The sequence below is a fragment of the Dendrobates tinctorius genome, unplaced genomic scaffold (assembly GCF_039654945.1).
Source record: "Dendrobates tinctorius isolate UK_male_01 unplaced genomic scaffold, ASM3965494v1 ptg000116l, whole genome shotgun sequence".
In the NCBI taxonomy this organism is placed as follows: Eukaryota; Metazoa; Chordata; class Amphibia; order Anura; family Dendrobatidae; genus Dendrobates; species Dendrobates tinctorius.
This window is the reverse complement of record NW_027361784.1, coordinates 4936766-4949084: the sequence shown is the minus strand read 5'-3', so window position 1 is coordinate 4949084 and position 12319 is coordinate 4936766. Positions and strand designations below refer to the sequence as shown.

General features: G+C 45.2%; 1 long non-coding RNA gene across 2 annotated transcripts in view; it reads left to right on the top strand.

Moving 5' to 3' along the window:
- LOC141101376 (uncharacterized) overlaps positions 1 to 10568 on the top strand; it is a 287728-nt gene extending 277160 nt beyond the window's left edge. The window contains exons 1-3 of one of the 2 annotated variants that reach the window (XR_012234953.1): positions 9636 to 10116; positions 10188 to 10262; positions 10398 to 10568. This is a non-coding gene — a long non-coding RNA (uncharacterized lncRNA). Of the gene's footprint in view, positions 1 to 9635; positions 10117 to 10187; positions 10263 to 10397 lie in introns of those variants that run through there. The other variant, XR_012234954.1, reaches the window with a different exon arrangement.
- Positions 10569 to 12319: the final 1751 nt, after the last annotated feature.

The window sequence follows — 12319 nt, the reverse complement described above, 5'->3', positions numbered from 1 at the left end:
GTTCATTAATTTATCTTATCTTGTGCAGTGTGAGGTAAACGGAATCTTCCGCCGCATATTAGATCCTTAATACCTGAGAGGATACATATTTCTTTCATTTGAACACAGTCACCATTTGCATAGTATGTACATAATAAAGCAGGAAATATGGTATTGCTCTATACTTCTCCACAGCTATAATTGAAAAAGAGAAAATAAATTAGCTGCTTGTGATTTAGGGTCAGAAAAAAAGAAAAAAACAACACATCTATCCGGGGCTGATAAAGGACTATCCTTTACCTATCACTATGCCTGCTGAGTTTCCCCATCTCCCAGTTTTACGTTATTTAAGATACATGTATAAAATGTAATTTGCATTATAAATTGAGCCTGGAAAGGTAAATGTATCATCGAGGAAATTAAATTGAGTGTTCACCATTATTTGTAAGAGAACAGACAAGTGCATGGAGGCCACCACCACTGCCGGCATTTCTGAATTTCCCCAATTTTCTTATAAATGTCTATAAAATCCTTTGAATATGATGGCAGCTAAATCATCTAAAATGCAGGTCCTTGGATATTACAAATCTTTGTATATATGATACCACTGTGTCTTAGGGGCTAGTCATCACGACTCCACCACTCACTGTGTCCTGGTGTCTTAAACTTCTACTCATCCCTGACCTTTAGAATCAGATTATGGGGGTAAAATGGTTTTCTAAACTTGATCTTAGAGGGGCTTATAATTTGATATGCATTCAGAAGGGTGATGAGTAAAGAATGGTCTCTATATGAAAATCTTGTCATGTATTCTTCGATAACTAATGTGCCAGCAGTAATTTAAAACTCTATGAATATCTTTTCTGATTACATTGGGAGATTTGTTGTAGTATACCTAGATGACATTCCAATTTTTTCGCCCAATCTGGATTTGCACTATGAATATGTCCGCTTTGTATTACAAAAAGCTGAGAGAGAATTCTTTGCTTGCTGAATGGTTTAAAGGGAACCTGTCACCTCGCTTTTCAGCATAAGCTGCAGCCACTGCCTTTAAAGGCGTATCTCCAGCATTCTATAATGCTGTAGATAAGCCCCCGATCTAACCTGGAAGATAAGAAAAACAAGTTTTATTATACTCACCCGGGGCGGTCCGGTCCGATGGGCGTCGCAGGTCCGGGTCCGGCTCCTCCCTTCTTCATGCGATGTCATCATCTTCCTTGCTTTGTGTCATGGCTCCTGCGCAGGCATACTGATCTGCCCTGTTGAAGGCAGAGCCAAGTACTGCAATGCGCAGGTGTTGGGCCTCTCTGACCTTTCCTATCACCTGCGCACTGCAGTACTTGGCTCTGACTTGACTATACCTTTGTCTTCTCATTTTGGTGACAAGTTCTCTTGGAATCTGACCCCAGATCTCTTGACTGCCCTGTGTCTCGGCTTGACCATAAGTAGGGATTCAGTGTGACATTTGTAATGTTTTCCTGCAAACATGAGGTTCTGGGTTTGACCAACTTCAATATCTGCACGGAGTTTTCATGACCCCGCAGAATCACAAATATACTGATATGCTAACGAGTGGTTCAATATCATAAAAACATGACTGCTTATTTCCAAAATGGCACCACACCTGTCCACAGGTTGTCTGTGGTACTGCAGCTCCATTCCTTTAATTGGTTTCTTAAATGATTGGTCCTTCTTTGTCTTTAACTGACAGGATTAGATATTTTTTATGAAATGGTCCGATGTGAATAGTGACAATCACTGTACAGTGCTGCAGAATTTGTTAGCTATATAAGGAACATAAACAATAAAAATCTTCCTGGAACTAAAATGTTTTAAATATTTCAAATGTTAAAGTCATTAGTTTTTTACCATTTTGTAGAACATATTGTGGCCACTATCTTGGATCATGTTGACTGCCATGCTATTAAACTGCAGATATTGTATGGGGCTAATCTGCAGGTTAATAACGTTTCTGAAGCTGCTCTGTGCTCACATTGAGAGCCCTGCTCCCGGGAGGAAATTAACTTTATTCTTCCTGGTAGCATTGGGTTTTCAGGAAAAAATACTCCATCTTCTCCATTGGGTTAGTGCTCGGAAATTGTACTGCACTCAGATGTCACCTGAGTGCAGTTCGATGATTTCTACGCACTCATTGACTTGCATACCCAAGTGCGATCTGAATATCAGATGAAACTCGAACATGCAGTAAAAAATCGGACTTCTGCACATAGGTCCGGGTGTGATCTTATGTTTTGTCGTATTGCACTTGGACCAATAATACAATTTTCTGTGCATGCCCTAACGCTGAGCCAGCTGTCAGTCAGTGTCAGGGGCATGGTTACAGCTGCTGCTCACTTTGCACTGAGTGGTGACTGAAGCAGCAGTGGTCGCACCCATGTGACTGAAAGCCTAAGGTTGCCAGAAGTAATAAAGTTCCTTTCCTCCCAGCAGCGGGGCTCTCAGTGCGGTGGCCGTACAGCTTCAGTACGCTATTAACCTACTGAGTAAACCCATATTTGAAGGTTAATACCGTTTTTGTTTTCTTGACAGGTTCCTGTTATGAATGGGTCACCGAGGAGAAAAATGCAAAACAAGCTAAGTCACAGAAAACCAGAGAGGTTGGTAACTATGCAGATTGCAAATCTCTGATCCTACCACACAACGAGCAGCAGCCGTGGAGCGTACCTACGATGTTCCTAGATGCCTCGTCACGGCCGGAGGACTAAATAAGCCTAAAGCAAGAAAAGGGAAAACTAACTGCCCCAGAGCAGACCCCAAAGGAATAGATAGCCACCACACATGTATTGACGGTGAAACAAGATGACGGCACAAACACAGGCAGGAAAATAGACTGAGCAAATGATGGGGCCCAAACTAACTAGACAGGAAAGGAAAGGAGAGACACTGTCTGCAACCTGCAAAAAACCCTACAAAAATCATGTCCAACACTTCTGATAGCAAAATTAACCCTGAAGTCACTAGACTTCTCCCACTATATCAGCACTCTGAAATATTCTGAGACAGAGCAAAAAGAGACCGAACTAGTAAGGGACAAAAAGCCAATTGGCAAAATACTGATAAATAAGAGTGGAAATTCAGCACAGCCCCCAGCAGGGGCTGGCTGACCACACCAAAAAACTGAATAGACCAACAAAATCAAGTGTGAACATTAGCAGAAAAACTTAGCTTTAGATGACTGGAACAGAGCTGAAAGCCAAGAGCTGACAAGCCAGAAGGAATCACCAGCAACTGAATAGGGCGTTGGCTGTCTTAAATCCAATCTGAGACTCCGGAGATCCAATTGTCATCCTCATTCTCAGGTGGCAGATCTCCACTCTAGAGGGAGTCTGGAAGGAGAACTCACAACTGGTGAACCAGAGAATGAACTCACAACAGGTTCCCTTTAAAGTAAAAAAAGACCCTTACATAAATTAACCATTGTGCTCAGATATTTGTTGTGCAAGAAGCTGCATGACCATTTGTAATAACTTCACCGGGCTGCACTTGTGCAATATTCTGCAAAATTATAAAGTCATAAGGGTTAAAAATCGATTTCATAAAACAAATGCAGAGTCTATGTCATAAACTTATCTAGTGAAATAATAACACAACCACTGAGTAATAACATTTACTTGTACCTGAGATAAAATGTTTATGTATGTTTAAAATGCCTGTAGACAGAGGAAAAATTCATACTTTATTGTCTTCTACTAGAGTTGAGCGAATAAATTTGAGTGAAATTGAATTCTACTGAATTTTTACAAAAATCTGCGTTTGCTAAATTGGTTTTTTAGACATTTTAATCAGCAAGGATCCAGCAAAATGCAGCCAATTTTCTGAAAAATTAAGAGCCATTAAAAGGTTTTAAGAAATGTAAAATCTGTTTATTCCCCACATTACCTCTCTGGCCCCTCCGCTCCTCACCTGTCCAGTCCTCCCCACATCTTCTGATCCCCCACTGCTTGTCCCGGAACCCCTGGGCTTCCGGGAGGATCGTTAGTATGTGCACAGAAGGTCACTCCTCATATTGGGACCTGTTCTCTTCAACATATTTATTAACGATCTGGTAGAAGGTTTATACAGTAAAATATCGATATTTGCAGATGATACAAAACTATATAAAGCATTCAATACAAGAGAAGATAGTATTCTGCTACAGATGGATCTGGATAAGTTGGAAACTTGGGACGAAAGGTGGCAGAGGCGGTTTAACAATGATAAATGTAAGGTTATACACATGGGAAGAAGGAATCAATATCACCATTACACACTGAACGGGAAACCACTGGGTAAATCTGACATGGAGAAGGACTTGGGGATCCTAGCTAACGATAAACTTACCTGGAGCAGCCAGTGCCAGGCAGCGGCTGCCAAGGCAAACAGGGATGCATTAAAAGAGGTCTGTATACACATGATGAGAGCATTATACTGCCTCTGTACAAATCCTTGGTTAGACCGCACGTGGAGTACTGTGTACAGTTTTGGGCACCGGTGCTCAGGAAGTATATAATGGAACTAGAGCGAGTACAAAGGCGGGCAACAAAATTAATAAAGGGGATGGGGGAACTACAATGCCCAGAGAAATTAGCAAAATTAGGATTATTTAGTCTAGAAAAAAGACAACTGAGGGGCGATCTAATAACCATGTATAACTACAGGGTTGGCCATTTATATGGATACACCTGGGTGGGCCATTTATAAAGTTGGATCCAAAATGGCTGACTTCAAAATGGCCACCATGGTCACCACCCATCTTGAAATGTTTTCCCCCTCCCATATACTAATGTGCCACAAGCAGGAGGTTGATATCATCAACCATTCCCATTTTATTTAGGTATATACATATAAATGGCCCACCCTGCATATTAGGGGACAATACCTCACTCCGAGGATCTGTTTATACCAAGGAAGGTGACGGTCACAAGGGGCATTCTCTGCATCTGGAGAAGAGAAGGTTTTTCCACCAATATAGAGGAGGATTCCGTTAGGGCAGTGAGAATCTGGAATTCCTTGCCTGAGGAGGTGGTGATGTCGAACTCAGTCGAAGGGTTCAAGAGAGGCCTGGATGTCTTCCTGGAGCGTAACAATATTGTATCTTACAGTTATTGTTAGGTTCTTTAGCAGGACGTAGATCTGGAGATTGATTCTGATGGAATATAGGCTGAACTGGATAGACTAGTGTCTTTTTCTGACTTGCTAACTATGTTACTATGTTACTCATGACACTGCTATCTTCTGATGCTGTTACTATTTTGAAAGTTAGGTACAAATTCAAGCAAACCCCCAAAAATCAGGTTTGAATACAATTAAGGCTCAGGATATCATATTAGGACCTTTTATTTGTGGTATACATCTCTTTTTTTAAAAACTAATGGACTAGTATACATTGGTTCAACATTTTTGGTTATATAGTCAACCAGAAAAATATTGTATACCAGATGGTATACAGTTATTTAAAGGGGTTGTCCAGCAGTTCTTAACTGTTAAAGTACCAACATAAAATAAAATAAAACACATACTCAGAAACCAGCACCAATCCAGTGAAGACAGTGTTGTGCCCCCATGTATGTCACATGACCAATAAGGGTCCAGAGATGGGCTGCGACCTTTCAGTATTCTATTAGAGCAGAGTATGTGTTTTTTATATTTTGTAGGACTCTTTAGCAGTGAAGAAGGAGTTGTCCAGCAGTGGACAACACCTTCAATATGAGAGTCTATGGGAGATGACATGCGTGCAATGGCATACATGAGAGTTATACAACGAAAATTCTCTCTAGAAAATATCTCTGATGGAAGGCTAAATGAGTAACTAAACTTTCCTTTCCTTAAATAATCACTTTATACAACATTGAAAACTGGGAAACTTTACAAATCACATTAATAGAGTATTTGCCTTTATTCTTGCAAAATAAATTGCATGTTTTTTTTCTTGTGTGGGCAAAGAATTCATTACCGTTCCCTCTAAAATTCTTCAGAAGTTAGTTTGAAAATTAAAAAAAAGAAAATGCTGTGTTTGCGGGCGCTGGCAGGTCCAAAGTAAGGAGGATAATCAGGGGATTGGAAAGAGGGGAATTATACATTATTGACAACGTGTTCTAACTCCTTCATCAGATATCTTGGAACAACTCCGCAACACATTGTCAATAAAATTCCCCTCTTTCTAATCTCCTGGTTACTCTGTTACCTTTTGTCCCGGCAGCACCCGAAAACACTGCATTTTATATTTTTTAATTTCAAGTTCCGTGCCTGACTAAAGGCCCCGTCACACTAAACGATGTCCCAGCGATCCCACCAATGATCTGACATGATGGGATCGCTGGGACATCGTTAGGCTGATCGCTGGTGAGCTGTCACATAGACAGCCCCAGCAATCAGGACCAGCGACGCTGGACGCTGGTTTCTAATGTAAACGTTGGGTATCCAGGAGCCGTGCAACTCCTGGATACTCGCTGTTTACATGCTGGTTTCCAAGGTAAACATCGGGTATCCAGGAGATGCGGCTCCTGGATACCTGACGTTTACATTAGCAACCAGCATCCAGCGTCGCTGATCGCTGGTCTCTCGCTGCCACGCGCAGTGATGTGTGCTGGGCAGTGGGAGACCAGCGATCGAAAAACGGCCCAGGCCACTCGTGCACGATCAGCGATAACCGGCAGGGGGGCCGGTCGCTGATCCCCGTCACACACAGAGATCTCACTGGCGAGATCGCTGTTGTGTCACAAAATCAGCGATCTCACTAGCTAGATCGCTTAGTGTGACGGGGCCTTTAGTCAGGTTCAGCAGGTGAAGCATCAGCCACGTCCTACCATTCCTCAAGTCCCATACAGTTCTGTGCTTGTAATTTGCACAACCTCACCAAGTGAGTGGATGAGTTGAGTCTCTATTTCTCAGTTTTAACTTAGTGGTAACCAGAGGTCCGAATGCTGAGACTTCCCAGTGATCTTTAGAATGAGGCTCTGTAGAACCTTGCCTTAATGGAAGGGAGGTCAGTCAAGCTCACCCAAACTTACTACACGTTACTCCGCTTTCTCCAGCAGTCCAATAAGCAAAGAATGGGGCAGAGATGTGCTCCGATCCATTTTTTGTCGCTGCTCCATGCAGAAGAGCCTGTTCTCAAGATCACTGGACGCCCCATTACTTGGACCTCCAGCGATCAGCAATTTATAACCTGTCCTTTGGAAAGCGGATATCTTTCAAATGTAAGAAAACCTCCTTAATGACTAAAAGTTGAGGACTCTTCCCCCAGCATGGTGTGAGTATCTTGCATCTTGTGAATGGTATTAAATGTCTTTTCATTGTGCATCGCCGTGTGTTCTATGTCTAAATGTGAGGAGATAACCTTGTAGGTTTTAATCACAAGCTGCTCATATGCCGCATACTTCCCGGTATTGATGGATTTCTTGTGTACATTATAGGCAGATATGAACACTTTGATGCTTTCACTTATGTAGGAGATCACTTCTTTCTATGATTTAACAGAAAGTCCAACTTTTTTGGCAAGTTTTTTAAGTGGATTATAGGGTAACTAAAGAGGCTACATGAAGTCAGCATTAACCATTAACATCACCAATGTAATCGCAAGACTTGTAGTTAATACCCCTATAGTACCTATTGTGGATTGTCTGGTAGATGCAGATAAAGAGGTTGTGACATGAACAAAAGTATGTTTTAATCATTAGATCTTGGAATAAAAAAAAAACTCCACTTTTGGATGTGTTTAAAAAAATGTTCCTGTGCTGAGATAATCGTATAAATGTGTCCCTGCTGTGTACTGTGTAATGGTTGTGTCTGACTGTGCAGGAACATGGTCTGATCATCTGGAACATTTTTTTAAAACATCCATTTGTGGAAATTATTATTATTCCAAGATCTGTTGATTAAAATATAATTTTGTTCTTAGCACAAAAACATTAGTAAAATATTAAAAGTACCGTATTTTCCGCTTTGTAAGACGCACTTTTTTTCCCCAAAATTGAGGGGAAAAAGGGGTGCGTCTTACAAAGAGGACATACCTTTGCGCTGCCGCTGAGGGTACTTGTCGCGGCACTCTGTGCCCTGATGCTGCCGCTGCTCTGTCTGCCGGTTCTTACCGCCACTGCCACGCTCCTGTCCCCCGGTAGTTTCTTCCGCCGCCGCCGCACTCTGTCCCGTTTAGCGTGGGGGGTCTCTGCCGCTCCATGCCTGCTTTCCTGTGTCTTTCTTCTTGGAAAATGGCTGCCGCGCATGCGCAGATGGACATCTCGGCACTGAAATCTCGGGAGATGAGGTTTCAGCGCTGAAATCTCATCTCCCGAGATTTCAGTGCCGAGATGTCCATCTGCGCTTGCGTGGCGGCCATTTTCCAGGAAGAAAGACACAGGAAAGCAGGCATGGAGCGGCAGAGACTCCCCACGCTGAACAGGACAGAACGCGGCGATGGCGGCAAACACCGGGGGACAGGAGCGCGGCGGTGGCGGTAAGAGCCGGGGGACAGAGCACGGCGGTGGCGGTAAGAACCGGGGGAGAGCGCGGCGGTGGTGGAAAGATCCAGGGGACAGAGCGCGGCAGTGGTGGCAAGCACTGGGGGACAGAGTGCGGCGGTGGTGGCAAGCAGGCACCGGGGGACAGAGAATGGCGGTGGTGGCAAGCATCAGGGGACAGAGGGCGGCAGCAGTATCAGACACCGGCAGCGGCACGCTGCACATCAAAACCCCCCCTCATCCCAGCAGCAATGTTCCACTCCGGCCTCCTCCATAACCACCCCTGGTAAGCAATAAGACGAAGACGCATGGATTATAGGATGCACCACCATTTTATTAAGAAAAAGGTTTTTCCCTATTTTTCTCGTCAAAATTTGGGGTGCGTCTTATAATCTGGAGCGTCTTATAAAGTGAAAAATACGGTACCTGATGTAAAAGTCTCATATAGCAATAGGAGAGTGCAATATGAGGAGCTTAGTTGATTTTTCAATTCCGAAGGCCACTTGAACTTGGTATTTCACACAGGTAACAGTCCTATAAAATCCACTTGACCAATATATGTATAACCTCTAAAGATCAGTGGATCCATCCGTGGAGGATCGAGTACGAGTCAAATTTCTTGAAATTCGTGTTTTTGTGCAAATTTGAACAAATTGAGATGCCTTTTGTGATTTACAAAAAAAACCTTGCCTGGCGCCATTTCCCACACTGCTGAAGCATCAAAGAGTGGGATAATGTTGTTTTCGTGACCACACGGGCCTCCCCATAATGCCCTCAAGGGATGACATCTAGCTGATTATCACACCTGGTTACCTGGAACATGACAGACCTGCACTTCCAAGTGGAGCAGAGTGTATACAGCGGTGTTGTTTTCCATCTTCAGAATCACTGGGTTAGGCCTCTTTCACACATCAGGTTTTCGCCGTCAGGCGCGATCCGGCGCTTTTGACAGAAACCGGATCCGGCGAAATGCAATGCCGGATCCGGTTTCCCCCCCATTGACTTGCATTTGCGCCGGATCGCGCCGGATGGCCATGCGTTTCATCCGGTTTTCGCCGGATCCGGCAATGTGTCGCGATCCGGCGTCTGGAAAAAACGGAGACTGTAACTTTTTTTGTCTCCGGCGAAAAAGCCGGACACGCCGGATCCGGCGTGTCCGGCTTTTTCACACAATGAAAGCCTATGAGCGCCGCAATGCGCCGGATCCGGCGAAAGCCGGATCCGGTGGCCGGATCCGTTTTTTTTGGTCTGAGCATGCTCAGTAGCTCTGCCCACAAGACATATATAAAAGCAAGACAGTGGGACCCACAGCCACACCCAACATGCCACCCAAGAAAGCAACCAAGCGCAGCAGGAGAAGGCAGGAGACCACTGCAGCACCATCAGCACCACCACCACCCCAAATGGAGCAGCAAATGGAACATGCTGAGGAGGGGAGGCCAGCAGCAGATGAGAGACGGTAATTATCAAAACCCCCATTCCTCCAAACTAGGGCTATTGAATATTAAGATATTCATTGGCCCTTTGTTTCTCTTTATTCAACAGCCGCCCAATAGATGCAGCAGCAGCAGCAGCAATGGCAGCAGCTGGAACACCACCCACAGGCATGGAGTGTGGCCACCAGGAAGACAGCACATCATCTTCTGGGAGCCCTCCCTCGCATCGTCAGCGTTTGACGGTAAGTTTTTATTTCCAAAATCCATCATCTCTGTAATATATGTCTATTCATTGCCTTTTATTTCAAAACAGGATTCACAAGATGAAGAGGAGCTCCCAGAAGAAGAAGGAAGGGGTGGACAGACACTTGGAGTGGGCTCACAATTGGTAAGTTTTTTGCATCAAACGCGGAAACACAACATCACACTACACACAACACATAGAAAACAATGTTCTGCAGACCACACACAGCAAACAAATGCCTACATCCAAAGACATAACATTTTTTGTTTTCTTCTCTAGTCTTCCTAATCTGGTGCTCGGCCAAGAGGTCCTCGCAGTGCCTCCCAGGGTCGTCGGCGACAGCAACGCGGCGGTCACCAGCGTCTAAGTATAAATATTTTTGCTTTGTTTTTTTGCACTTTTTATTTCATTTCTTTTGTGGAGGATAATTATGTTATTTTTGTCTTTTTCTTTAACAGCCTTCACAGCGTGCTCCCGACTCTGACGGTGAGGATGGAGGACTCGATGTGGACCACCTCATCGATCTCGTCAGAGAAAGGGAGCCGCTCTGGAATATGGCTGACCGCCGCCACGCTGACCTTATCGTTACCCGACGACTCTGGGAGGAAATCTGTTCGCTCCTTGTGGGCCGCTGGGAGGACCTCGATGTTCGGGCCCAGATTAAAGAGCGTAAGTATATACAGTACCGGTTGCTTGATGTAAACCAGTGTTTCCCGAACTCCAGTCCTCGTGGTCCCCACGGATCATGTGTTCAGGATTTCTATTTACTATGGGAATCCTGAAAACATGACCCCTGGGGACCATGAGGACTGGAGTTTGGGAAACACTGATGTTTTATACTAACCACTTTGTCCTTTCTCGTTTCAGGGAACAGAATTGTGAATCAGTGGCGGTCTGTGAGGGATCGTTTCAAGAAGGAGTTCAATAAAGAGATGCGGGCCCCGAGTGGATCTGGAGGACGCAGGAGCAAGTACAAGTACGCACAAGCCCTGTCGTTCCTCCGGGAAACAATGGTCACTAGAAGGTAAATATTACACACCACATGTGAAAAAAAATGTTAGATGTAACTTTTTTTTTTCAGCCAGGGCCATACCATGTCAGTATTTTAATTGTTTTTTTTTCTCTTTATTCCACAGCACGGTGAGCAGCACTCGGGAGCCTGCACGATTGGACCCTTCTGAGGCGATCCCTGAGGAGACCGGCACCGAGGGACACTTCGACCGCCCCGGTACATCTGCACCTTCCCACACATTCGACCCATCTGTCCCATCCACCAGCACAGGAGCATCGTGGCCGCCTACATTACATGAAGCTGCTGGTGAGGAGATCGCTTTCCCTTTACCCCACCCTTCTGCCCCTGCCACCTCTAGTACACCTGCGGGTACTGGGCGGCAGCGGCAGAGGGGTCAGGAAAAGACTTATGCGCCAGAGTTCTTGCATCTGAATGCATCTTTCCAGAACTGTCTAAAAGTCTTGTCAGAGCAAATCTCCGCAGGCTATCAGCAGATCAACTCCAGCATTCTGGAGGTGAAGACACTTCTGCAAACCATGCATTCAGAAGCAAGATCTTCGCCAAACCACACCTTTTTCAGGTCTGTTGTGGAGAGCATGGAAACGCTCTCTCCTGCCCAGCAGATGCATGTAATGCATTCATGCCACGCTGCTCTCCAGCAAGTTACCTCCCAACCTCCTCCTCCCACCACAGTAGTTCCTCCACCTGCACCCCCTCCAGCCACTTTCCATCCTCCCCCTCCTATTACATCTACACCCCCTCCAGCCACTTTCCATCCTCCCCCTCCTATTACATCTACACCCCCTCCAGCCACTTTCCATCCTCCCCCTCTTATTACATACCATCCACCTCCCCAGCACCATCCACCTCCCCAGCACCAGCAACCTCCCCAGCACCAGCAACCTCCCCAGCACCAGCAACCTCCCCAGTACCAGCAACCTCCCCAGTACCACCAACCTCCCCAGTACCACCAACCTCCCCAGTACCAGCAACCTCCCCAGTACCTGCAAACTCCCCAGTACCAGCAACCTCCCCAGTACCAGACATCTCCCCACTTCCAGCAACCTGCCCCGTACCAGACATCTCCCCACTTCCAGCAACCTGCCCCGTACCAGACATCTCCCCACTTCCAGCAACCTGCCCCGTACCAGACATCTCCCCACTTCCAGCAACCTGCCCCGTACCAAAC